This window comes from Procambarus clarkii, chromosome 9 (genome assembly GCF_040958095.1).
Source record: "Procambarus clarkii isolate CNS0578487 chromosome 9, FALCON_Pclarkii_2.0, whole genome shotgun sequence".
Taxonomy (NCBI): domain Eukaryota; kingdom Metazoa; phylum Arthropoda; class Malacostraca; order Decapoda; family Cambaridae; genus Procambarus; species Procambarus clarkii.
This window is the reverse complement of record NC_091158.1, coordinates 50,438,648-50,462,388: the sequence shown is the minus strand read 5'-3', so window position 1 is coordinate 50,462,388 and position 23,741 is coordinate 50,438,648.

Below are 23,741 nucleotides of genomic sequence, written 5' to 3'. Positions count from 1 at the left end.
TAGAGCAAGTGAGGGATCATTTTTACGTTTTTCATCAAGTCCCTGTTAATATGGGAGACACTGTGTCTATGCTTGACGCACAATTCTCCTAAACACGAGAGTGAAGTTATACAACTTTAGAACACTTTCCCACCAGGAGACTCGAACCCTAGCCAGCACAGAAGTCCTTCCAGCAACTGGCATAACAGGTACGCCTTTAACGCACTGCACCACCGCTCAGACCCTTAAAGGAGATGGTAATTTCGGAGTATTTATACATACCAAAGACCACCATCTCCCAAGAGCACTAGAGCAAGTGAGGGGTCATTTTTACATTTTTCATCAAGTCCCTGTTAATATGGGAGAACACTGTGTCTATGCTTGATGCACAACTCTCCTCAACACGAGAGTGAAGTTATCCAACTTTAGAACACTTTCCCACCAGGAGACTCGAACCCTAGCCAGCACAGAACCCTTCCAGCACTTGGCATAACAGGTACGCCTTCAACGCACTGCACCACCGCTCAGACCCTTAAAGGAGATGGTAATTTCGGAGTATTTATACATACCAAAGACCACCATCTCCCAAGAGCACTACAGCAAGTTAGGAGTCATTTTTACGTTTTTCATCAAGTCCCTGTTAATATGGGAGAACACTGTGTCTATGCTTGATGCATAACTCTCCTAAACACGCGAGTGAAGTTATACAACTTTAGAACACTTTCCTACCAGGAGACTCGAACCCTAGCCAGCAAAGAACCCTTCCAGCAACTGGCATAACAGGTACGCCTTTAACACACTGCACCACCGCTCAGACCCTTAAAAGAGATGGTAATTTCGGAGTATTTATACACACCAAAGACCACCATCTCCCAAGAGCACTAGAGCAAGTGAGGGGTCATTTTTACGTTTTTCATCAAGTCCCTGTTAATATGGGAGAACACTGTGTCTATGCTTGATGCACAATTCTCCTAAACACAAGAGTGAAGTTATACAACTTTAGAACACTTTCCCACCAGGAGACTCGAACCCTAGCCAGCACAGAAGCCTTCCAGCAACTGGCATAACAGGTACGCCTTTAACCCACTGCACCACCGCTCAGACCCTTAAAAGAGATGGTAATTTCGGAGTATTTATACACACCAAAGACCACCATCTCCCAAGAGCACTAGAGCAAGTGAGGGATCATTTTTACGTTTTTCATCAAGTCCCTGTTAATATGGGAGAACACTGTGTCTATGCTTGATGCACAATTCTCCTAAACACGAGAGTGAAGTTATACAACTTTAGAACACTTTCCCACCAGGAGACTCGAACCCTAGCCAGCACAGAAGCCTTCCAGCAATTGGCATAACAGGTACGCCTTAACGCACTGCACCACCGCTCAGACCCTTAAAGGAGATGGTAATTTCGGAGTATTTATACATACCAAAGACCACCATCTCCCAAGAGCACTACAGCAAGTTAGGAGTCATTTTTACGTTTTTCATCAAGTCCCTGTTAATATGGGAGAACACTGTGTCTATGCTTGATGCATAACTCTCCTAAACACGCGAGTGAAGTTATACAACTTTAGAACACTTTCCTACCAGGAGACTCGAACCCTAGCCAGCAAAGAACCCTTCCAGCAACTGGCATAACAGGTACGCCTTTAACACACTGCACCACCGCTCAGACCCTTAAAAGAGATGGTAATTTCGGAGTATTTATACACACCAAAGACCACCATCTCCCAAGAGCACTAGAGCAAGTGAGGGGTCATTTTTACGTTTTTCATCAAGTCCCTGTTAATATGGGAGAACACTGTGTCTATGCTTGATGCACAACTCTCCTAAACACGCGAGGGAAGTTATACAACTTTAGAACACTTTCCTACCAGGAGACTCGAACCCTAGCCAGCAAAGAACCCTTCCAGCAACTGGCATAACAGGTACGCCTTTAACACACTGCACCACCGCTCAGACCCTTAAAAGAGATGGTAATTTCGGAGTATTTATACACACCAAAGACCACCATCTCCCAAGAGCACTAGAGCAAGTGAGGGGTCTTTTTACGTTTTTCATCAAGTCCCTGTTAATATGGGAGAACACTGTCTATGCTTGATGCACAACTCTCCAAAACACGAGAGTGAAGTTATACAACTTTAGAATACTTTCCCACCAGGAGAATCGATCCCTAGCAAGCATAGAAGCCTTCCAGCAACTGGCATAACAGGTACGCCTTTAACCCACTGCACCACCGCTCAGACCCTTAAAAAAGATGGTAATTTCGGAGTATTTATACACACCAAAGACCACCATCTCCCAAGAGCACTAGAGCAAGTGAGGGGTCATTTTTATGTTTTTCATCAAGTCCCTGTGAATATGGGAGAACACTGTGTTTATGCTTGATGCACAATTCTCCTAAACACAAGAGTGAAGTTATACAACTTTAGAACACTTTCCCACCAGGAGACTCGAACCCTAGCCAGCACAGAAGCCTTCCAGCATTTGGCATAACAGGAATGCCTTTAACCCACTGCACCAACACTCAGACCCTTAAAAGAGATGGTAATTTTGGAGTATTTATACACACCAAAGACCACCATCTCCCAAGAGCACTAGAGCAAGTGAGGGATCATTTTTACGTTTTTCATCAAGTCCCTGTTAATATGGGAGACACTGTGTCTATGCTTGATGCACAATTCTCCTAAACACGAGAGTGAAGTTATACAACTTTAGACCACTTTCCCACCAGGAGACTCGAACCCTAGCCAGCACAGAAGTCTTCCAGCAACTGGCATAACAGGTACGCCTTTAACACACTGCACCACCGCTCAGACCCTTAAAGGAGATGGTAATTTCGGAGTTTTTATACATACCAAAGACCACCATCTCCCAAGAGCACTAGAGCAAGTGAGGGGTCATTTTTACATTTTTCATCAAGTCCCTATTAATATGGGAGAACACTGTGTCTATGCTTGATGCACAACTCTCCTCAACACGAGAGTGAAGTTATCCAACTTTAGAACACTTTCCCACCAGGAGACTCGAACCCTAGCCAGCACAGAACCCTTCCAGCATTTGGCATAACAGGTACGCCTTTAACGCACTGCACCACCGCTCAGACCCTTAAAGGAGATGGTAATTTCGGAGTATTTATACATACCAAAGACCACCATCTCCCAAGAGCACTACAGCAAGTGAGGAGTCATTTTTACGTTTTTCATCAAGTCCCTGTTAATATGGGAGAACACTGTGTCTATGCTTGATGCACAACTCTCCTAAACACGCGAGTGAAGTTATACAACTTTAGAACACTTTCCTACCAGGAGACTCGAACCCTAGCCAGCAAAGAACCCTTCCAGCAACTGGCATAACAGGTACGCCTTTAACACACTGCACCACCGCTCAGACCCTTAAAAGAGATGGTAATTTCGGAGTATTTATACACACCAAAGACCACCATCTCCCAAGAGCACTAGAGCAAGTGAGGGGTCATTTTTACGTTTTTCATCAAGTCCCTGTTAATATGGGAGAACACTGTGTCTATGCTTGATGCACAACTCTCCTAAACACGAGAGTGAAGTTATACAACTTTAGAACACTTTCCCACCAGGAGACTCGAACCCTAGCCAGCACAGAAGCCTTCCAGCAAATGGCATAACAGGTACGCCTTTAACCCACTGCACCACCGCTCAGACCCTTAAAAGAGATGGTAATTTCGGAGTATTTATACACACCAAAGACCACCATCTCCCAAGAGCACTAGAGCAAGTGAGGGGTCATTTTTACGTTTTTCATCAAGTCCCTGTTAACATGGGAGAACACTGTGTCTATACTTGAAGCACAACTCTCCTAAACACGAGAGTGAAGTTATACAACTTTAGAACACTTTCCCACCAGGAGACTCGAACCCTAGCCAGCACAGAAGCCTTCCAGCAACTGGCATAACAGGTACGCCTTTAACCCACTGCATCACCACTCAGCCCCTAAAAGAGATGGTAATTTCGGAGTATTTGTACACAACAAAGACCACCATCTCCCAAGAGCACTAGAGCAAGTGTGGGGTCATTTTTACTTTTTTCATCAAGTCCCTGTTAGTATGGGAGAACACTGTGTCTATGCTTGATGCACAACTCTCCTAAACACGAGAGTGAAGTTATACAACTTTAGAACACTTTCCACCTGGAGACTCGAACCCTAGCCAGCACAGAAGCCTTCCAGCAACTGGCATAACAGGAATGCCTTTAACCCACTGCACCACTGCTCAGACCCTTAAAGGAGATGGTAATTTCGGAGTATTTATACATACCAAAGACCACCATCTCCCAAGAGCACTACAGCAAGTGAGGAGTCATTTTTACGTTTTTCATCAAGTCCCTGTTAATATGGGAGAACACTGTGTCTATGCTTGATGCACAACTCTCCTAAACACGCGAGTGAAGTTATACAACTTTAGAACACTTTCCTACCAGGAGACTCGAACCCTTGCCAGCAAAGAACCCTTCCAGCAACTGGCATAACAGGTACGCCTTTAACACACTGCACCACCGCTCAGACCCTTAAAAGAGATGGTAATTTCGGAGTATTTATACACACCAAAGACCACCATCTCCCAAGAGCACTAGAGCAAGTGAGGGGTCTTTTTACGTTTTTCATCAAGTCCCTGTTAATATGGGAGAACACTGTCTATGCTTGATGCACAACTCTCCAAAACACGAGAGTGAAGTTATACAACTTTAGAATACTTTCCCACCAGGAGAATCGATCCCTAGCAAGCATAGAAGCCTTCCAGCAACTGGCATAACAGGTACGCCTTTAACCCACTGCACCACCGCTCAGACCCTTAAAAAAGATGGTAATTTCGGAGTATTTATACACACCAAAGACCACCATCTCCCAAGAGCACTAGAGCAAGTGAGGGGTCATTTTTATGTTTTTCATCAAGTCCCTGTGAATATGGGAGAACACTGTGTTTATGCTTGATGCACAATTCTCCTAAACACAAGAGTGAAGTTATACAACTTTAGAACACTTTCCCACCAGGAGACTCGAACCCTAGCCAGCACAGAAGCCTTCCAGCATTTGGCATAACAGGAACGCCTTTAACCCACTGCACCAACACTCAGACCCTTAAAAGAGATGGTAATTTTGGAGTATTTATACACACCAAAGACCACCATCTCCCAAGAGCACTAGAGCAAGTGAGGGATCATTTTTACGTTTTTCATCAAGTCCCTGTTAATATGGGAGACACTGTGTCTATGCTTGACGCACAATTCTCCTAAACACGAGAGTGAAGTTATACAACTTTAGAACACTTTCCCACCAGGAGACTCGAACCCTAGCCAGCACAGAAGTCTTCCAGCAACTGGCATAACAGGTACGCCTTTAACGCACTGCACCACCGCTCAGACCCTTAAAGGAGATGGTAATTTCGGAGTATTTATACATACCAAAGACCACCATCTCCCAAGAGCACTAGAGCAAGTGAGGGGTCATTTTTACATTTTTCATCAAGTCCCTGTTAATATGGGAGAACACTGTGTCTATGCTTGATGCACAACTCTCCTCAACACGAGAGTGAAGTTATCCAACTTTAGAACACTTTCCCACCAGGAGACTCGAACCCTAGCCAGCACAGAACCCTTCCAGCATTTGGCATAACAGGTACGCCTTCAACGCACTGCACCACCGCTCAGACCCTTAAAGGAGATGGTAATTTCGGAGTATTTATACATACCAAAGACCACCATCTCCCAAGAGCACTACAGCAAGTTAGGAGTCATTTTTACGTTTTTCATCAAGTCCCTGTTAATATGGGAGAACACTGTGTCTATGCTTGATGCACAACTCTCCTAAACACGCGAGTGAAGTTATACAACTTTAGAACACTTTCCTACCAGGAGACTCGAACCCTAGCCAGCAAAGAACCCTTCCAGCAACTGGCATAACAGGTACGCCTTTAACACACTGCACCACCGCTCAGACCCTTAAAAGAGATGGTAATTTCGGAGTATTTATACACACCAAAGACCACCATCTCCCAAGAGCACTAGAGCAAGTGAGGGGTCATTTTTACGTTTTTCATCAAGTCCCTGTTAATATGGGAGAACACTGTGTCTATGCTTGATGCACAACTCTCCTAAACACGCGAGGGAAGTTATACAACTTTAGAACACTTTCCTACCAGGAGACTCGAACCCTAGCCAGCAAAGAACCCTTCCAGCAACTGGCATAACAGGTACGCCTTTAACACACTGCACCACCGCTCAGACCCTTAAAAGAGATGGTAATTTCGGAGTATTTATACACACCAAAGACCACCATCTCCCAAGAGCACTAGAGCAAGTGAGGGGTCTTTTTACGTTTTTCATCAAGTCCCTGTTAATATGGGAGAACACTGTCTATGCTTGATGCACAACTCTCCAAAACACGAGAGTGAAGTTATACAAATTTAGAATACTTTCCCACCAGGAGAATCGATCCCTAGCAAGCATAGAAGCCTTCCAGCAACTGGCATAACAGGTACGCCTTTAACCCACTGCACCACCGCTCAGACCCTTAAAAAAGATGGTAATTTCGGAGTATTTATACACACCAAAGACCACCATCTCCCAAGAGCACTAGAGCAAGTGAGGGGTCATTTTTATGTTTTTCATCAAGTCCCTGTGAATATGGGAGAACACTGTGTTTATGCTTGATGCACAATTCTCCTAAACACAAGAGTGAAGTTATACAACTTTAGAACACTTTCCCACCAGGAGACTCGAACCCTAGCCAGCACAGAAGCCTTCCAGCATTTGGCATAACAGGAATGCCTTTAACCCACTGCACCAACACTCAGACCCTTAAAAGAGATGGTAATTTTGGAGTATTTATACACACCAAAGACCACCATCTCCCAAGAGCACTAGAGCAAGTGAGGGATCATTTTTACGTTTTTCATCAAGTCCCTGTTAATATGGGAGACACTGTGTCTATGCTTGATGCACAATTCTCCTAAACACGAGAGTGAAGTTATACAACTTTAGACCACTTTCCCACCAGGAGACTCGAACCCTAGCCAGCACAGAAGTCTTCCAGCAACTGGCATAACAGGTACGCCTTTAACACACTGCACCACCGCTCAGACCCTTAAAGGAGATGGTAATTTCGGAGTTTTTATACATACCAAAGACCACCATCTCCCAAGAGCACTAGAGCAAGTGAGGGGTCATTTTTACATTTTTCATCAAGTCCCTATTAATATGGGAGAACACTGTGTCTATGCTTGATGCACAACTCTCCTCAACACGAGAGTGAAGTTATCCAACTTTAGAACACTTTCCCACCAGGAGACTCGAACCCTAGCCAGCACAGAACCCTTCCAGCATTTGGCATAACAGGTACGCCTTTAACGCACTGCACCACCGCTCAGACCCTTAAAGGAGATGGTAATTTCGGAGTATTTATACATACCAAAGACCACCATCTCCCAAGAGCACTACAGCAAGTGAGGAGTCATTTTTACGTTTTTCATCAAGTCCCTGTTAATATGGGAGAACACTGTGTCTATGCTTGATGCACAACTCTCCTAAACACGCGAGTGAAGTTATACAACTTTAGAACACTTTCCTACCAGGAGACTCGAACCCTAGCCAGCAAAGAACCCTTCCAGCAACTGGCATAACAGGTACGCCTTTAACACACTGCACCACCGCTCAGACCCTTAAAAGAGATGGTAATTTCGGAGTATTTATACACACCAAAGACCACCATCTCCCAAGAGCACTAGAGCAAGTGAGGGGTCATTTTTACGTTTTTCATCAAGTCCCTGTTAATATGGGAGAACACTGTGTCTATGCTTGATGCACAACTCTCCTAAACACGAGAGTGAAGTTATACAACTTTAGAACACTTTCCCACCAGGAGACTCGAACCCTAGCCAGCACAGAAGCCTTCCAGCAAATGGCATAACAGGTACGCCTTTAACCCACTGCACCACCGCTCAGACCCTTAAAAGAGATGGTAATTTCGGAGTATTTATACACACCAAAGACCACCATCTCCCAAGAGCACTAGAGCAAGTGAGGGGTCATTTTTACGTTTTTCATCAAGTCCCTGTTAACATGGGAGAACACTGTGTCTATACTTGAAGCACAACTCTCCTAAACACGAGAGTGAAGTTATACAACTTTAGAACACTTTCCCACCAGGAGACTCGAACCCTAGCCAGCACAGAAGCCTTCCAGCAACTGGCATAACAGGTACGCCTTTAACCCACTGCATCACCACTCAGCCCCTAAAAGAGATGGTAATTTCGGAGTATTTGTACACAACAAAGACCACCATCTCCCAAGAGCACTAGAGCAAGTGTGGGGTCATTTTTATTTTTTTCATCAAGTCCCTGTTAGTATGGGAGAACACTGTGTCTATGCTTGATGCACAACTCTCCTAAACACGAGAGTGAAGTTATACAACTTTAGAACACTTTCCACCTGGAGACTCGAACCCTAGCCAGCACAGAAGCCTTCCAGCAACTGGCATAACAGGAATGCCTTTAACCCACTGCACCACTGCTCAGACCCTTAAAGGAGATGGTAATTTCGGAGTATTTATACATACCAAAGACCACCATCTCCCAAGAGCACTACAGCAAGTGAGGAGTCATTTTTACGTTTTTCATCAAGTCCCTGTTAATATGGGAGAACACTGTGTCTATGCTTGATGCACAACTCTCCTAAACACGCGAGTGAAGTTATACAACTTTAGAACACTTTCCTACCAGGAGACTCGAACCCTTGCCAGCAAAGAACCCTTCCAGCAACTGGCATAACAGGTACGCCTTTAACACACTGCACCACCGCTCAGACCCTTAAAAGAGATGGTAATTTCGGAGTATTTATACACACCAAAGACCACCATCTCCCAAGAGCACTAGAGCAAGTGAGGGGTCTTTTTACGTTTTTCATCAAGTCCCTGTTAATATGGGAGAACACTGTCTATGCTTGATGCACAACTCTCCAAAACACGAGAGTGAAGTTATACAACTTTAGAATACTTTCCCACCAGGAGAATCGATCCCTAGCAAGCATAGAAGCCTTCCAGCAACTGGCATAACAGGTACGCCTTTAACCCACTGCACCACCGCTCAGACCCTTAAAAAAGATGATAATTTCGGAGTATTTATACACACCAAAGACCACCATCTCCCAAGAGCACTAGAGCAAGTGAGGGGTCATTTTTATGTTTTTCATCAAGTCCCTGTGAATATGGGAGAACACTGTGTTTATGCTTGATGCACAATTCTCCTAAATACAAGAGTGAAGTTATACAACTTTAGAACACTTTCCCACCAGGAGACTCGAACCCTAGCCAGCACAGAAGCCTTCCAGCATTTGGCATAACAGGAACGCCTTTAACCCACTGCACCAACACTCAGACCCTTAAAAGAGATGGTAATTTTGGAGTATTTATACACACCAAAGACCACCATCTCCCAAGAGCACTAGAGCAAGTGAGGGATCATTTTTACGTTTTTCATCAAGTCCCTGTTAATATGGGAGACACTGTGTCTATGCTTGATGCACAATTCTCCTAAACACGAGAGTGAAGTTATACAACTTTAGAACACTTTCCCACCAGGAGACTCGAACCCTAGCCAGCACAGAAGTCTTCCAGCAACTGGCATAACAGGTACGTCTTTAACGCACTGCACCACCGCTCAGACCCTTAAAGGAGATGGTAATTTCGGAGTATTTATACATACCAAAGACCACCATCTCCCAAGAGCACTAGAGCAAGTGAGGGGTCATTTTTACATTTTTCATCAAGTCCCTGTTAATATGGGAGAACACTGTGTCTATGCTTGATGCACAACTCTCCTCAACACGAGAGTGAAGTTATCCAACTTTAGAACACTTTCCCACCAGGAGACTCGAACCCTAGCCAGCACAGAACCCTTCCAGCATTTGGCATAACAGGTACGCCTTCAACGCACTGCACCACCGCTCAGACCCTTAAAGGAGATGGTAATTTCGGAGTATTTATACATACCAAAGACCACCATCTCCCAAGAGCACTACAGCAAGTTAGGAGTCATTTTTACGTTTTTCATCAAGTCCCTGTTAATATGGGAGAACACTGTGTCTATGCTTGATGCACAACTCTCCTAAACACGCGAGTGAAGTTATACAACTTTAGAACACTTTCCTACCAGGAGACTCGAACCCTAGCCAGCAAAGAACCCTTCCAGCAACTGGCATAACAGGTACGCCTTTAACACACTGCACCACCGCTCAGACACTTAAAAGAGATGGTAATTTCGGAGTATTTATACACACCAAAGACCACCATCTCCCAAGAGCACTAGAGCAAGTGAGGGGTCATTTTTACGTTTTTCATCAAGTCCCTGTTAATATGGGAGAACACTGTGTCTATGCTTGATGCACAACTCTCCTAAACACGAGAGTGAAGTTATACAACTTTAGAACACTTTCCCACCAGGAGACTCGAACCCTAGCCAGCACAGAAGCCTTCCAGCAAATGGCATAACAGGTACGCCTTTAACCCACTGCACCACCGCTCAGACCCTTAAAAGAGATGGTAATTTCGTAGTATTTATACACACCAAAGACCACCATCTCCCAAGAGCACTAGAGCAAGTGAGGGGTCATTTTTACGTTTTTCATCAAGTCCCTGTTAACATGGGAGAACACTGTGTCTATGCTTGAAGCACAACTCTCCTAAACACGAGAGTGAAGTTATACAACTTTAGAACACTTTCCCACCAGGAGACTCGAACCCTAGCCAGCACAGAAGCCTTCCAGCAACTGGCATAACAGGTACGCCTTTAACCCACTGCATCACCACTCAGACCCTTAAAAGAGATGGTAATTTCGGAGTATTTGTACACAACAAAGACCACCATCTCCCAAGAGCACTAGAGCAAGTGTGGGGTCATTTTTACTTTTTTCATCAAGTCCCTGTTAGTATGGGAGAACACTGTGTCTATGCTTGATGCACAACTCTCCTAAACACGAGAGTGAAGTTATACAACTTTAGAACACTTTCCACCTGGAGACTCGAACCCTAGCCAGCACAGAAGCCTTCCAGCAACTGGCATAACAGGAATGCCTTTAACCCACTGCACCACTGCTCAGACCCTTAAAAGAGATGGTAATTTGGGAGTATTTATACACACCAAAGACCACCATCTCCCAAGAGCACTAGAGCAAGTGAGGGGTCATTTTTACATTTTTCATCAAGTCCCTGTTAATATGGGAGAACACTGTGTCTATGCTTGATGCACAACTCTCCTCAACACGAGAGTGAAGTTATCCAACTTTAGAACACTTTCCCACCAGGAGACTCGAACCCTAGCCAGCACAGAACCCTTCCAGCATTTGGCATAACAGGTACGCCTTTAACGCACTGCACCACCGCTCAGACCCTTAAAGGAGATGGTAATTTCGGAGTATTTATACATACCAAAGACCACCATCTCCCAAGAGCACTACAGCAAGTGAGGAGTCATTTTTACGTTTTTCATCAAGTCCCTGTTAATATGGGAGAACACTGTGTCTATGCTTGATGCACAACTCTCCTAAACACGCGAGTGAAGTTATACAACTTTAGAACACTTTCCTACCAGGAGACTCGAACCCTAGCCAGCAAAGAACCCTTCCAGCAACTGGCATAACAGGTACGCCTTTAACACACTGCACCACCGCTCAGACCCTTAAAAGAGATGGTAATTTCGGAGTATTTATACACACCAAAGACCACCATCTCCCAAGAGCACTAGAGCAAGTGAGGGGTCATTTTTACGTTTTTCATCAAGTCCCTGTTAACATGGGAGAACACTGTGTCTATGCTTGAAGCACAACTCTCCTAAACACGAGAGTGAAGTTATACAACTTTAGAACACTTTCTCACCAGGAGACACGAACCCTAGCCAGCACAGAAGCCTTCCAGCAACTGGCATAACAGGTACGCCTTTAACCCACTGCATCACCACTCAGACCCTTTAAAGAGATGGTAATTTCGGAGTATTTGTACACAACAAAGACCACCATCTCCCAAGAGCACTAGAGCAAGTGTGGGGTCATTTTTACTTTTTTCATCAAGTCCCTGTTAGTATGGGAGAACACTGTGTCTATGCTTGATGCACAACTCTCCTAAACACGAGAGTGAAGTTATACAACTTTAGAACACTTTCCACCTGGAGACTCGAACCCTAGCTAGCACAGAAACCTTCCAGCAACTGGCATAACAGGAATGCCTTTAACCCACTGCACCACTGCTCAGACCCTTAAAAGAGATGGTAATTTGGGAGTATTTATACACACCAAAGACCACCATCTCCCAAGAGCACTAGAGCAAGTGAGGGGTCATTTTTACATTTTTCATCAAGTCCCTGTTAATATGGGAGAACACTGTGTCTATGCTTGATGCACAACTCTCCTCAACACGAGAGTGAAGTTATCCAACTTTAGAACACTTTCCCACCAGGAGACTCGAACCCTAGCCAGCACAGAACCCTTCCAGCATTTGGCATAACAGGTACGCCTTTAACGCACTGCACCACCGCTCAGACCCTTAAAGGAGATGGTAATTTCGGAGTATTTATACATACCAAAGACCACCATCTCCCAAGAGCACTACAGCAAGTGAGGAGTCATTTTTACGTTTTTCATCAAGTCCCTGTTAATATGGGAGAACACTGTGTCTATGCTTGATGCACAACTCTCCTAAACACGCGAGTGAAGTTATATAACTTTAGAACACTTTCCTACCAGGAGACTCGTACCCTAGCCAGCAAAGAACCCTTCCAGCAACTGGCATAACAGGTACGCCTTTAACACACTGCACCACCGCTCAGACCCTTAAAAGAGATGGTAATTTCGGAGTATTTATACACACCAAAGACCACCATCTCCCAAGAGCACTAGAGCAAGTGAGGGGTCATTTTTACGTTTTTCATCAAGTCCCTGTTAATATGGGAGAACACTGTGTCTATGCTTGATGCACAACTCTCCTAAACACGAGAGTGAAGTTATACAACTTTAGAACACTTTCCCACCAGGAGACTCGAACCCTAGCCAGCACAGAAGTCTTCCAGCAACTGGCATAACAGGTACGCTTTTAACGCACTGCACCACCGTTCAGACCCTTAAAGGAGATGGTAATTTCGGAGTATTTATACATACCAAAGACCACCATCTCCCAAGAGCACTACAGCAAGTGAGGAGTCATTTTTACGTTTTTGATCAAGTCCCTGTTAATATGGGAGAACACTGTGTCTATGCTTGATGCACAACTCTCCTAAACACGCGAGTGAAGTTATACAGCTTTAGAACACTTTCCTACCAGGAGACTCGAACCCTAGCCAGCAAAGAACCCTTCCAGCAACTGGCATAACAGGTACGCCTTTAACCCACTGCACCAACACTCAGACCCTTAAAAGAGATGGTAATTTTGGAGTATTTATACACACCAAAGACCACCATCTCCCAAGAGCACTAGAGCAAGTGAGGGATCATTTTTACGTTTTTCATCAAGTCCCAATTAATATGGGAGAACACTGTGTCTATGCTTGATGCACAACTCTCCTCAACACGAGAGTGAAGTTATCCAACTTTAGAACACTTTCCCACCAGGAGACTCGAACCCTAGCCAGCACAGAACCCTTCCAGCATTTGGCATAACAGGTACGCCTTTAACGCACTGCACCACCGCTCAGACCCTTAAAGGAGATGGTAATTTCGGAGTATTTATACATACCAAAGACCACCATCTCCCAAGAGCACTACAGCAAGTGAGGAGTCATTTTTACGTTTTTCATCAAGTCCCTGTTAATATGGGAGAACACTGTGTCTATGCTTGATGCACAACTCTCCTAAACACGCGAGTGAAGTTATACAACTTTAGAACACTTTCCTACCAGGAGACTCGAACCCTTGCCAGCAAAGAACCCTTCCAGCAACTGGCATAACAGGTACGCCTTTAACACACTGCACCACCGCTCAGACCCTTAAAAGAGATGGTAATTTCGGAGTATTTATACACACCAAAGACCACCATCTCCCAAGAGCACTAGAGCAAGTGAGGGGTCTTTTTACGTTTTTCATCAAGTCCCTGTTAATATGGGAGAACACTGTCTATGCTTGATGCACAACTCTCCAAAACACGAGAGTGAAGTTATACAACTTTAGAATACTTTCCCACCAGGAGAATCGATCCCTAGCAAGCATAGAAGCCTTCCAGCAACTGGCATAACAGGTACGCCTTTAACCCACTGCACCACCGCTCAGACCCTTAAAAAAGATGGTAATTTCGGAGTATTTATACACACCAAAGACCACCATCTCCCAAGAGCACTAGAGCAAGTGAGGGGTCATTTTTATGTTTTTCATCAAGTCCCTGTGAATATGGGAGAACACTGTGTTTATGCTTGATGCACAATTCTCCTAAATACAAGAGTGAAGTTATACAACTTTAGAACACTTTCCCACCAGGAGACTCGAACCCTAGCCAGCACAGAAGCCTTCCAGCATTTGGCATAACAGGAACGCCTTTAACCCACTGCACCAACACTCAGACCCTTAAAAGAGATGGTAATTTTGGAGTATTTATACACACCAAAGACCACCATCTCCCAAGAGCACTAGAGCAAGTGAGGGATCATTTTTACGTTTTTCATCAAGTCCCTGTTAATATGGGAGACACTGTGTCTATGCTTGATGCACAATTCTCCTAAACACGAGAGTGAAGTTATACAACTTTAGAACACTTTCCCACCAGGAGACTCGAACCCTAGCCAGCACAGAAGTCTTCCAGCAACTGGCATAACAGGTACGCCTTTAACGCACTGCACCACCGCTCAGACCCTTAAAGGAGATGGTAATTTCGGAGTATTTATACATACCAAAGACCACCATCTCCCAAGAGCACTAGAGCAAGTGAGGGGTCATTTTTACATTTTTCATCAGGTCCCTGTTAATATGGGAGAACACTGTGTCTATGCTTGATGCACAACTCTCCTCAACACGAGAGTGAAGTTATCCAACTTTAGAACACTTTCCCACCAGGAGACTCGAACCCTAGCCAGCACAGAACCCTTCCAGCATTTGGCATAACAGGTACGCCTTCAACGCACTGCACCACCGCTCAGACCCTTAAAGGAGATGGTAATTTCGGAGTATTTATACATACCAAAGACCACCATCTCCCAAGAGCACTACAGCAAGTTAGGAGTCATTTTTACGTTTTTCATCAAGTCCCTGTTAATATGGGAGAACACTGTGTCTATGCTTGATGCACAACTCTCCTAAACACGCGAGTGAAGTTATACAACTTTAGAACACTTTCCTACCAGGAGACTCGAACCCTAGCCAGCAAAGAACCCTTCCAGCAACTGGCATAACAGGTACGCCTTTAACACACTGCACCACCGCTCAGACACTTAAAAGAGATGGTAATTTCGGAGTATTTATACACACCAAAGACCACCATCTCCCAAGAGCACTAGAGCAAGTGAGGGGTCATTTTTACGTTTTTCATCAAGTCCCTGTTAATATGGGAGAACACTGTGTCTATGCTTGATGCACAACTCTCCTAAACACGAGAGTGAAGTTATACAACTTTAGAACACTTTCCCACCAGGAGACTCGAACCCTAGCCAGCACAGAAGCCTTCCAGCAAATGGCATAACAGGTACGCCTTTAACCCACTGCACCACCGCTCAGACCCTTAAAAGAGATGGTAATTTCGTAGTATTTATACACACCAAAGACCACCATCTCCCAAGAGCACTAGAGCAAGTGAGGGGTCATTTTTACGTTTTTCATCAAGTTCCTGTTAACATGGGAGAACACTGTGTCTATGCTTGAAGCACAACTCTCCTAAACACGAGAGTGAAGTTATACAACTTTAGAACACTTTCCCACCAGGAGACTCGAACCCTAGCCAGCACAGAAGCCTTCCAGCAACTGGCATAACAGGTACGCCTTTAACCCACTGCATCACCACTCAGACCCTTAAAAGAGATGGTAATTTCGGAGTATTTGTACACAACAAAGACCACCATCTCCCAAGAGCACTAGAGCAAGTGTGGGGTCATTTTTACTTTTTTCATCAAGTCCCTGTTAGTATGGGAGAACACTGTGTCTATGCTTGATGCACAACTCTCCTAAACACGAGAGTGAAGTTATACAACTTTAGAACACTTTCCACCTGGAGACTCGAACCCTAGCCAGCACAGAAGCCTTCCAGCAACTGGCATAACAGGAATGCCTTTAACCCACTGCACCACTGCTCAGACCCTTAAAAGAGATGGTAATTTGGGAGTATTTATACACACCAAAGACCACCATCTCCCAAGAGCACTAGAGCAAGTGAGGGGTCATTTTTACATTTTTCATCAAGTCCCTGTTAATATGGGAGAACACTGTGTCTATGCTTGATGCACAACTCTCCTCAACACGAGAGTGAAGTTATCCAACTTTAGAACACTTTCCCACCAGGAGACTCGAACCCTAGCCAGCACAGAACCCTTCCAGCATTTGGCATAACAGGTACGCCTTTAACGCACTGCACCACCGCTCAGACCCTTAAAGGAGATGGTAATTTCGGAGTATTTATACATACCAAAGACCACCATCTCCCAAGAGCACTACAGCAAGTGAGGAGTCATTTTTACGTTTTTCATCAAGTCCCTGTTAATATGGGAGAACACTGTGTCTATGCTTGATGCACAACTCTCCTAAACATGCGAGTGAAGTTATATAACATTAGAACACTTTCCTACCAGGAGACTCGTACCCTAGCCAGCAAAGAACCCTTCCAGCAACTGGCATAACAGGTACGCCTTTAACACACTGCACCACCGCTCAGACCCTTAAAAGAGATGGTAATTTCGGAGTATTTATACACACCAAAGACCACCATCTCCCAAGAGCACTAGAGCAAGTGAGGGGTCATTTTTACGTTTTTCATCAAGTCCCTGTTAATATGGGAGAACACTGTGTCTATGCTTGATGCACAACTCTCCTAAACACGAGAGTGAAGTTATACAACTTTAGAACACTTTCCCACCAGGAGACTCGAACCCTAGCCAGCACAGAAGTCTTCCAGCAACTGGCATAACAGGTACGCCTTTAACGCACTGCACCACCGTTCAGACCCTTAAAGGAGATGGTAATTTCGGAGTATTTATACATACCAAAGACCACCATCTCCCAAGAGCACTACAGCAAGTGAGGAGTCATTTTTACGTTTTTCATCAAGTCCCTGTTAATATGGGAGAACACTGTGTCTATGCTTGATGCACAACTCTCCTAAACACGCGAGTGAAGTTATACAGCTTTAGAACACTTTCCTACCAGGAGACTCGAACCCTAGCCAGCAAAGAACCCTTCCAGCAACTGGCATAACAGGTACGCCTTTAACACACTGCACCACCGCTCAGACCCTTAAAAGAGATGGTAATTTCGGAGTATTTATATACACCAAAGACCACCATCTCCCAAGAGCACTAGAGCAAGTGAGGGGTCTTTTTACGTTTTTCATCAAGTCCCTGTTAATATGGGAGAACACTGTCTATGCTTGATGCACAACTCTCCAAAACACGAGAGTGAAGTTATACAACTTTAGAATACTTTCCCACCAGGAGAATCGATCCCTAGCAAGCATAGAAGCCTTCCAGCAACTGGCATAACAGGTACGCCTTTAACCCACTGCACCACCGCTCAGACCCTTAAAAAAGATGGTAATTTCGGAGTATTTATACACACCAAAGACCACCATCTCCCAAGAGCACTAGAGCAAGTGAGGGGTCATTTTTATGTTTTTCATCAAGTCCCTGTGAATATGGGAGAACACTGTGTTTATGCTTGATGCACAATTCTCCTAAACACAAGAGTGAAGTTATACAACTTTAGAACACTTTCCCACCAGGAGACTCGAACCCTAGCCAGCACAGAAGCCTTCCAGCATTTGGCATAACAGGAACGCCTTTAACCCACTGCACCAACACTCAGACCCTTAAAAGAGATGGTAATTTTGGAGTATTTATACACCCCAAAGACCACCATCTCCCAAGAGCACTAGAGCAAGCGAGGGATCATTTTTACGTTTTTCATCAAGTCCCTATTAATATGGGAGAACACTGTGTCTATGCTTGATGCACAACTCTCCTCAACACGAGAGTGAAGTTATCCAACTTTAGAACACTTTCCCACCAGGAGACTCGAACCCTAGCCAGCACAGAACCCTTCCAGCATTTGGCATAACAGGTACGCCTTTAACGCACTGCACCACCGCTCAGACCCTTAAAGGAGATGGTAATTTCGGAGTATTTATACATACCAAAGACCACCATCTCCCAAGAGCACTACAGCAAGTGAGGAGTCATTTTTACGTTTTTCATCAAGTCCCTGTTGATATGGGAGAACACTGTGTCTATGCTTGATGCACAACTCTCCTAAACACGCGAGTGAAGTTATACAACTTTAGAACACTTTCCTACCAGGAGACTCGAACCCTAGCCAGCAAAGAACCCTTCCAGCAACTGGCATAACAGGTACGCCTTTAACACACTGCACCACCGCTCAGACCCTTAAAAGAGATGGTAATTTCGGAGTATTTATACACACCAAAGACCACCATCTCCCAAGAGCACTAGAGCAAGTGAGGGGTCATTTTTACGTTTTTCATCAAGTCCCTGTTAATATGGGAGAACACTGTGTCTATGCTTGATGCACAACTCTCCTAAACACGAGAGTGAAGTTATACAACTTTAGAACACTTTCCCACCAGGAGACTCGAACCCTAGCCAGCACAGAAGCCTTCCAGCAAATGGCATAACAGGTACGCCTTTAACCCACTGCACCACCGCTCAGACCCTTAAAAGAGATGGTAATTTCGGAGTATTTATACACACCAAAGACCACCATCTCCCAAGAGCACTAGAGCAAGTGAGGGGTCATTTTTACGTTTTTCATCAAGTCCCTGTTAACATGGGAGAACACTGTGTCTATACTTGAAGCACAACTCTCCTAAACACGAGAGTGAAGTTATACAACTTTAGAACACTTTCCCACCAGGAGACTCGAACCCTAGCCAGCACAGAAGCCTTCCAGCAACTGGCATAACAGGTACGCCTTTAACCCACTGCATCACCACTCAGACCCTTAAAAGAGATGGTAATTTCGGAGTATTTGTACACAACAAAGACCACCATCTCCCAAGAGCACTAGAGCAAGTGTGGGGTCATTTTTACTTTTTTCATCAAGTCCCTGTTAGTATGGGAGAACACTGTGTCTATGCTTGATGCACAACTCTCCTAAACACGAGAGTGAAGTTATACAACTTTAGAACACTTTCCACCTGGAGACTCGAACCCTAGCCAGCACAGAAGCCTTCCAGCAACTGGCATAACAGGAATGCCTTTAACCCACTGCACCACTGCTCAGACCCTTAAAAGAGATGGTAATTTGGGAGTATTTATACACACCAAAGACCACCATCTCCCAAGAGCACTAGAGCAAGTGAGGGGTCATTTTTACATTTTTCATCAAGTCCCTGTTAATATGGGAGAACACTGTGTCTATGCTTGATGCACAACTCTCCTCAACACGAGAGTGAAGTTATCCAACTTTAGAACACTTTCCCACCAGGAGACTCGAACCCTAGCCAGCACAGAACGCTTCCAGCATTTGGCATAACAGGTACGCCTTTAACGCACTGCACCACCGCTCAGACCCTTAAAGGAGATGGTAATTTCGGAGTATTTATACATACCAAAGACCACCATCTCCCAAGAGCACTACAGCAAGTGAGGAGTCATTTTTACGTTTTTCATCAAGTCCCTGTTAATATGGGAGAACACTGTGTCTATGCTTGATGCACAACTCTCCTAAACACGCGAGTGAAGTTATACAACTTTAGAACACTTTCCTACCAGGAGACTCGAACCCTAGCCAGCAAAGAACCCTTCCAGCAACTGGCATAACAGGTACGCCTTTAACACACTGCACCACCGCTCAGACCCTTAAAAGAGATGGTAATTTCAGAGTATTTGTACACACCAAAGACCACCATCTCCCAAGAGCACTAGAGCAAGTGTGGGGTCATTTTTACTTTTTTCATCAAGTCCCTGTTAGTATGGGAGAACACTGTGTCTATGCTTGATGCACAACTTTCTTAAACACGAGAGTGAAGTTATACAACTTTAGAACACTTTCCCACCAGGAGACTCGAACCCTAGCCAGCACAGAAGCCTTCCAGCAACTGGCATAACAGTTACGCCTTTAACCCACTGCACCACCGCTCAGACCCTTAATAGAGATTGTAATTTCGGAGTATTTATACACACCAAAGACCACCATCTCCCAAGAGCACTAGAGCAAGTGAGGGGTCATTTTTACGTTTTTCATCAAGTCCCTGTTAATATGGGATAACACTGTGTCTATGCTTGATGCACAACTCTCGTAAACACGAGAGTGAAGTTATACAACTTTAGAACACTTTCCCACCAGGAGACTCAAACCCTAGCAAGCACAGAAGCCTTCCAGCAACTGGCATAACAGGTACACCTTTAACCCACTGCACCACTGCTCAGACCCTTAAAAGAGATTGTAATTTTGGAGTATTTATACACACCAAAGACCACCATCTCCCAACAGCACTAGAGCAAGTGAGGGGTCATTTTTACGTTTTTCATCAAGTCCCTGTTAATATGGGAGCACACTGTGTCTATGCTTGATGAACAACTCTCCAAAACACGAGAGTGAAGTTATACAACTTTAGAACACTTTCCAACCAGGAGACTCGAACCCTAGCCAGCACAGAAGCCTTCCAGCAACTGGCATAACAGGTACGCCTTTAACCCACTGCACCACCACTCAGACCCTTAAAAGAGATGGTAATTTCGGAGTATTTTTACACCTTTATACACACCAAACACCAAACACCTTTATACACACCGCCTTTATACACACCAAAGACCACCATCTCCCAAGAGCACTGGAGCAAGCGAGGGGTCATTTTTACGTTTTTCATCAAGTCCCTGTTAATATGGGAGAACACTGTGTCTATGCTTGATGCACAATTCTCCTAAACACAGGAGTGAAGTTATACAACTTTAGAACACTTTCCCACCAGGAGACTCGAACCCTAGCCAGCACAGAAGCCTTCCAGCAACTGGCATAACAGGTACGCCTTTAACTCACTGCACCACCACTCAGACCCTTAAAAGAGATGGTAATTTCGGAGTATTTGTACACACCAAAGACCACCATCTCCCAAGAGCACTAGAGCAAGTGTGGGGTCATTTTTACTTTTTTCATCAAGTCCCTGTTAGTATGGGAGAACACTGTGTCTATGCTTGATGCACAACTCTCTTAAACACGAGAGTGAAGTTATACAACTTTAGAACACTTTCCCACCAGGAGATTCGAACCCTAGCCAGCACAGAAGCCTTCCAGCAACTGGCATAACAGTTACGCCTTTAACCCACTGCACCACCGCTCAGACCCTTAATAGAGATTGTAATTTCGGAGTATTTATACACACCAAAGACCACCATCTCCCAAGAGCACTAGAGCAAGTGAGGGATCATTTTTACGTTTTTCATCAAGTCCCTGTTAATATGAGAGACACTGTGTCTATGCTTGATGCACAATTCTCCTAAACACAGGAGTGAAGTTATACAACTTTAGAACACTTTCCCACCAGGAGACTCGAACCCTAGCCAGCACAGAAGCCTTCCAGCATTTGGCATAACAGGAACGCCTTTAACCCACTGCACCAACACTCAGACCCTTAAAAGAGATGGTAATTTTGGAGTATTTATACACACCAAAGACCACCATCTCCCAAGAGCACTAGAGCAAGTGAGGGATCATTTTTACGTTTTTCATCAAGTCCCTGTTAATATGGGAGACACTGTGTCTATGCTTGATGTACAATTCTCCTAAACACGAGAGTGAAGTTATACAACTTTAGAACACTTTCCCACCAGGAGACTCGAACCCTAGCCAGCACAGAAGTCTTCCAGCAACTGGCATAACAGGTACGCCTTTAACGCACTGCACCACTGCTCAGAACCTTAAAAGAGATGGTAATTTCGGAGTATTTATACATACCAAAGACCACCATCTCCCAAGAGCACTAGAGCAAGTGAGGGGGTCATTTTTACGTTTTTCATCAAGTCCCTGTTAATATGGGAGAACACTGTGTCTATTCTTGATGCAAAACTCTCCTAAACACGGGAGTGAAGTTATACAACTTTAGAACACTTTCCCACCAGGAGACTCGGACCTTAGCCAGCACAGAACCCTTCCAGCAACTGGCATAACAGGTACGCCTTTAACACACTGCACCACTGCTCAGACCCTTAAAAGAGATGGTAATTTCGGAGTATTTATACACACCAAAGACCATCATCTCCCAAGAGCACTAGAGCAAGTGAGGGGTCATTTTTACGTTTTTTTCATCAAGTCCCTGTTAATATGGGAGAACACTGTGTCTATGCTTGATGCACAACTCTCCTAAACACGAGAGTGAAGTTATACAACTTTAGAACACTTTCCCACCAGGAGACTCGAACCCTAGCCAGCACAGAAGCCTTCCAGCAAATGGCATAACAGGTACGCCTTTAACCCACTGCACCACCGCTCAGACCCTTAAAAGAGATGGTAATTTCGGAGTATTTATACACAACAAAGACCACCATCTCCCAAGAGCACTAGAGCAAGAGTGGGGTCATTTTTACTTTTTTCATCAAGTCCCTGTTAGTATGGGAGAACACTGTGTCTATGCTTGATGCACAACTCTCCTAAACACGAGAGTGAAGTTATACAACTTTAGAACACTTTCCCACCAGGAGACTCGAACCCTAGCCAGCACAGAAGCCTTCCAGCAACTGGCATAACAGTTATGCCTTTAACCCACTGCACCACCGCTCAGACCCTTAATAGAGATTGTAATTTCGGAGTATTTATACACACCAAAGACCACCATCTCCCAAGAGCACTAGAGCAAGTGAGGGGTCATTTTTACGTTTTTCATCAAGTCCCTGTTAATATGGGAGAACACTGTGTCTATGCTTGATGCACAACTCTCGTAAACACGAGAGTGAAGTTATACAACTTTAGAACACTTTCCCACCAGGAGACTCGAACCCTAGCAAGCACAGAAGCCTTCCAGCAACTGGCATAACAGGTACGCCTTTAACCCACTGCACCACTGCTCAGACCCTTAAAAGAGATTGTAATTTTGGAGTATTTATACACACCAAAGACCACCATCTCCCAACAGCACTAGAGCAAGTGAGGAGTCATTTTTACGTTTTTCATCAAGTCCCTGTTAATATGGGAGCACACTGTGTCTATGCTTGATGAATAACTCTCCAAAACACGAGAGTGAAGTTATACAACTTTAGAACACTTTCCAACCAGGAGACTCGAACCCTAGCCAGCACAGAAGCCTTCCAGCAACTGGCATAACAGGTACGCCTTTAACCCACTGCACCACCACTCAGACCCTTAAAAGAGATGGTAATTTCGGAGTATTTATACACCTTTATACACACCAAACCCCAAACACCTTTATACACACCGCCTTTATACACACCAAAGACCACCATCTCCCAAGAGCACTGGAGCAAGCGAGGGGTCATTTTTACGTTTTTCATCAAGTCCCTGTTAATATGGGAGAACACTGTGTCTATGCTTGATGCACAATTCTTCTAAACACAAGAGTGAAGTTATACAACTTTAGAACACTTTCCCACCA